Below are 6,182 nucleotides of genomic sequence, written 5' to 3' on the forward strand. Positions count from 1 at the left end.
GTTGTTCACCCCCTAAAAAGAGATTTTAACGAAAACCCCGAAACAGGTCAATTTAATTTTGTCAATTTGTTTACATAAATCATATTTTGAATTCTTTTTGAGCATATATAAATTTTGTACCTATATATAAAAAATGTTTGAAAATTATAGTTTTTCTGAAATAAAAAATAAGAGTAGCAATCCCCAAACAGGGAATCACTTGTGAAACATTTGTTTTTTATAAGAAGTAATTTCCACTTTGCTTCTTTCCAAAATATTGCTTAGAACCCCAGATATTTAGAAAAAACTGTTTTTGGGGGTGAATTTTGAGAGTGTATTCACCCTCTAAATATGTTTTTCCGCTGATAAAAACACCGCTTCCATAGAACTCATTTTCACTACTAAAACAAGACTGCAACTATTTAAAGGAGAGCGCGATTGTGTGCAATTGTCAAATGTGAGGGATTTTGTAATATAAAGACCACAATCAGGTCAGCCCAGAACGGACCGCGATGCGACGGGACGGGACGGGATCGCGAACGCCTAACGCCGGGTCCTAATTGGCAAAAATTTTTGATCGCGTGAGCGAACGAGCAACGCGATGAACAATCAAACCTTCGTGGTGTGGTGTAGATGGTCAAATTAGACAGATCGCGCGAACGCGCGATGCGATAAGTTCGCATCGCGTGATCGAACTTGTTTGTTTTTCAAATCAGTTTGATTTTCGTCGTCGAGTCGCGCGATTGGCGGTGATAAAATATCAAAATTTTTTCGTTGATTATTCTAATTATGGCTTAACAGCAAGTAGAACAATTAATAAACGAAATTCAAAAGCGGCCTACTCCATTATATAAAAACAGAGTGGCCGTAGATAAGGAATGGGAGGCCATTGCAGCAGTTTTAAAAGAAAAGAAACAAAATCTCCAGATTGTGTTCTGCTATGATGTATTGTGTGTTTTATATATGGACGTTTCATTTTTCTTTTCCTAAAAAAACTTAAATATTTGAAGTTAATGTTTTCACAAAGTAGACGTCTGCATTGATCGTGCGTCATTTTACTATTAAACGATCCTAAAATCCTCCACTCAATTTGGACAAAGCGCCGATGATCGCGCGATACACGGCGCGATTATCGATTCGCTCACGCGATCAGAAATATTTTCTCAATTAGGACCCGGCGTTAGGCGGTCGCGGTCCCGTCGCATCGCGGACNTACCTGTATATAAAAAATGTTTGAAAATTATAGTTTTTCTGAAATAAAAAATAAGAATAGCAATCCCCAAACAGGGAATCACTTGTGAAACATTTGTTTTTTATAAGAAGTAATTTCCTCCTCCCGGGACGGGACGGGATCGCGAACGCCTAACGCCGGCTCCTAATTGGCAAAAATTTTTGATCGCGTGAGCGAACGAGCAACGCGATGAACAATCAAACCTTCGTGGTGTGGTGTAGATGGTCAAATTAGAGAGATCGCGCGAACGCGCGATGCGATAAGTTCGCATCGCGTGATCGCACTTGTTTGTTTTTCAAATCAGTTTGATTTTCGTCGTCGAGTCGCGCGATTGGCGGTGATAAAATATCAAAATTTTTTCGTTGATTATTCTAATTATGGCTTAACAGCAAGTAGAACAATTAATAAACGAAATTCAAAAGCGGCCTACTATTTGGAACAAATGGTCTCCATTATATAAAAACAGAGTGGCCGTAGATAAGGAATGGGAGGCCATTGCAGCAGTTTTAAAAGAAAAGAAACAAAATCTCCAGATTGTGTTCTGCTATGATGTATTGTGTGTTTTATATATGGACGTTTCATTTTTCTTTTCCTAAAAAAACTTAAATATTTGAAGTTAATGTTTTCACAAAGTAGACGTCTGCATTGATCGTGCGTCATTTTACTATTAAACGATCCTAAAATCCTCCACTCAATTTGGACAAAGCGCCGATGATCGAGCGATACACGGCGCGATTATCGAGTCGCACGCTCACGCGATCAGAAATATTTTCTCAATTAGAACCCGGCGCTAATGCGTTCGTTTCTAAAAAAGACCGCGAGCAGCTCAGCCCAGAACGGACCGCGACCGCCTAATATCACTATTGAAAGTAAAATGGTCGCAACTTTAAAGTCTGTCACAATGCGACGGTTTGAATATCATTTTACTTCATTAGATTTATTTTTTGTTAACACTCAAAAAATGTAAAGACGTACTTAGGAAAGACATAATTCTCTTTATTGAAACTGGATGATAGTTACATAGATACGATAGATGATGGTGGAATTACAAGACATGTTCGATATTAAAATTGAATTGAGCCATCCTCAACATTTTTGAATCTTTCAATATTACATCCGCCTCGTTTTGAATCCTACGCAATAATTCTTCTTGGGAATCCACAGGAGTAGCGTAAACTTTATTCTTCAAGGCTCCCCATAGAAAAAAATCTAACCACGTTAAGTCGGGGGACCTGGGGGGCCACTCGACAGGAACATCTCTCCCTCTTCTTCCGATCCACTTGCGTGGAAAGTATTATTTAAATGTGCAGTTACATTTGCAATAAACTGCGGAGGAGCATCATCGTGCATGAACCACATCTGAGCACGAAGATCGAGAGGGACATCTTCCATTAGAACCGGAAAAGTACTTGTCAGAAAATATAAATAATTTTCGCTATTCAAGCGGCGCGGGAACCAGAAGGATGTCACCGATGATCCCGGCCCAAACATTTATTGGAAATTCCACCTGAAAGTGGTTAATACGCCTCGCATGAGGCATTTCTTCTGAGTAATGGTGAATAAAATTCGGCTGGTGAAATTGGGATCGCGTGCCGACGCTCCTTAAATTGAAGTCTTCTCTCAAAATGGTATGAAAGCTCCTGAATAGACGTCGCATGATAAGGATGGAGAAGCTGTTGTCTTATGATGCGATTAATTGTACTTTTTGGTACGCCAAATTCCACTGTCAGACCGCGAGTACTGATATTTGGATCTTCAGCGACCCTATTTAAAACGTCTCCCTCAATGGCTGCATTTCGTACTTGAGGACGACCCACACGGTCGAACACCAAATGCCCGGTCTCTCGCAAACTCTTTTCAATCCATGTAAATCGGTAATCTGGAGCCCGTAGATTTAAGGCCGATTCTCATTAAACGAGCAAGAAATCGGATCGGCAACGGCAGGGCACATACTCGGCACGGGCCGAGTTTTCAGGGACAATTCGCACTGCGACAGACATGCCGCAGGTAATAGTTCCCTAGCTTTGTGAAAAAATGTTCGCGACTTCCACTCTGGTAAAAATTGCTCTAATCTTAGATGAAGAAGAGCAAGAGAATAAATATTCCCGAAAAATAAAAAGGCGTTTTTGGGTGCATACAATGCTAAAAAATTTTTCTTCCATATCATGTTTTTGTAGACACTGCCTGAGTATTTTTTGTGAGACAAATCGTAAATAACTTCATTTTCTCTGATACATTCAATAAGAATTTCATCTTGTTCTGACGAAAAAGTGGGCCTCTGCTGACGCTTTATGTTTTCTTGTCAGTACGAAATTCAACTAAAAACCCTATGATTGCAAGTTGACTGCCTGGAGAGTATTCACACTTGTCGGAACATGCACGGCACATGCACTGCAAATATTCTTTNAATGGTGAATAAAATTCGGCTGGTGAAATTGGGATCGCGTGCCGACGCTCCTTAAATTGAAGTCTTCTCTCAAAATGGTATGAAAGCTCCTGAATAGACGTCGCATGATAAGGATGGAGAAGCTGTTGTCTTATGATGCGATTAATTGTACTTTTTGGTACGCCAAATTCCACTGTCAGACCGCGAGTACTGATATTTGGATCTTCAGCGACCCTATTTAAAACGTCTCCCTCAATGGCTGCATTTCGTACTTGAGGACGACCCACACGGTCGAACACCAAATGCCCGGTCTCTCGCAAACTCTTTTCAATCCATGTAAATCGGTAATCTGGAGCCCGTAGATTTAAGGCCGATTCTCATTAAACGAGCAAGAAATCGGATCGGCAACGGCAGGGCACATACTCGGCACGGGCCGAGTTTTCAGGGACAATTCGCACTGCGACAGACATGCCGCAGGTAATAGTTCCCTAGCTTTGTGAAAAAATGTTCGCGACTTCCACTCTGGTAAAAATTGCTCTAATCTTAGATGAAGAAGAGCAAGAGAATAAATATTCCCGAAAAATAAAAAGGCGTTTTTGGGTGCATACAATGCTAAAAAATTTTTCTTCCATATCATGTTTTTGTAGACACTGCCTGAGTATTTTTTGTGAGACAAATCGTAAATAACTTCATTTTCTCTGATACATTCAATAAGAATTTCATCTTGTTCTGACGAAAAAGTGGGCCTCTGCTGACGCTTTATGTTTTCTTGTCAGTACGAAATTCAACTAAAAACCCTATGATTGCAAGTTGACTGCCTGGAGAGTATTCACGCTTGTCGGAACATGCACGGCACATGCACTGCAAATATTCTTTCGGAAGAACGTCGCGTGCAAAGTCTGTCGCTTGCCGAGACGCTACACGTATAGTGTGAATTACACCCTTCAAAACCCATAAGATACAATGGTTAAGATATTTTGCAGAGCCGGTGCTTTGCCTGTGCCAAAAACATGCCTTGCATGCAAGTGAGAATCGACTTTAAAGTCAACTTGCAATCATAGGGTTTTTAGTTGAGTTTCGTCAGAACAAGATGAAATTCTTATTGAATATATCAGAGAAAATAAGGTTATTTACGATTTTTCTCACAAAAAATACTCAGAGAGTGTCTACAAAAACATGATATGGAAAAAAATTGGCGAGAGATTGCAACATTATTATTATCAAACATGTATTAATCTATACAGATATATTAAAACAAACACGATTTCTTAACAATAAAATTTTGTAATTTAAAAAAACGTATTTTTATTTTTCGAGAATTTTTATTTTCTTGCTCTTCTTCATCTAAGATTAGAACAATTTTTACCAAAATGGAAGTCGCGAACATTATTTCACAAAGCTAGGGAACTACTACCTACAGCATGTCTTGTCGCAGTGTGAATTGTCTCTGAAAACTCGGCCCATGCCGAGCATGTGCCCTGCCGTTGCCGATCCGGTTTCTTGTTCGTCTAATGAGAATCGGTCTTGAATTGTCTCTGAAAACTCGGCCCATGCCGAGTATGTGCCCTGCCGTTGCCGATCCGGTTTCTTGCTCGTCTAATGAGAATCGGCCTCAAGACTATAATCAGTCGGTCATCTCTTCATTAGAAAACGCCATTCGAAACGAATTGATTGACAATGCATTTATTATAAAATGACATCATCGCTTACTACGATAGTACTAATTGTAGTGAGTAGTTGTCGTAGTTGAGTAGTAGTGATAATGATTGTCTAAAATTGAAAAAAACTTTTTACGTAAAAACTATGAATGCTATAAGATTTTAACAAGAGCACGAAAATCTCGAAAAAGGACTGATGCATCAATAAAAATATAATGAATTAATTCCAGCAACCAAATAAAAAGTTCTGGTGATTCTTGTACCAAGACACTCAAGAAGTTACCACTAGCCCAAGGCAGATGGACGCGGTTGCTTCATCAAAACATGAGTTTTACTTAGAAACAAGTCCACAGCAAGTTTCATTAAAATCCATCGTAACATTCTCCAAAAACATATTTTTTTTCAAGAACTTTGACACAGAGGAACCAGACATTTTTTCTTAATGAAAGTTAGGTCAAATCGTCTTCTTTTGAGCCAAATAATGTCGCAGTACCTTTTTGATCATGTGCTTATGGGACACCCTGTACACATAGTGAATCCAAGTCATTAAATGAAGTAGAATTTTTGAATTTATTTAAAAAATAATCTTTGATATTCTGTATCTCCTGTAAACAAAAGACGATAAATCATAGGAAAAAAATTCTCATAATTTTTTAAGTTCTACCAGCCCATTAAGTTCATGGCACGTTTTTTCAAAACATCCTGTAAGCTTCATCATAAATTGTTTCAATTAAATGGAAAGTTGCTTCTTTGCTATTATTAGAAATTCATATTTCTTTTTCTTAAAAGTTTTATATTTGGTACTGTAATTTTCTACATTCATTAGTTAGTCCTGGTTTTTCCTAATGGTTTAAATTAGGTTCTATAGGCTAAATATAAATTTGTATAAAAATACAAATATGAAGTCATCGACGGATTAAAAATAACT

Source organism: Anoplophora glabripennis, unplaced genomic scaffold (genome assembly GCF_000390285.2).
Source record: "Anoplophora glabripennis isolate ALB-LARVAE unplaced genomic scaffold, Agla_2.0 scaffold77, whole genome shotgun sequence".
NCBI lineage: Eukaryota > Metazoa > Arthropoda > Insecta > Coleoptera > Cerambycidae > Anoplophora > Anoplophora glabripennis.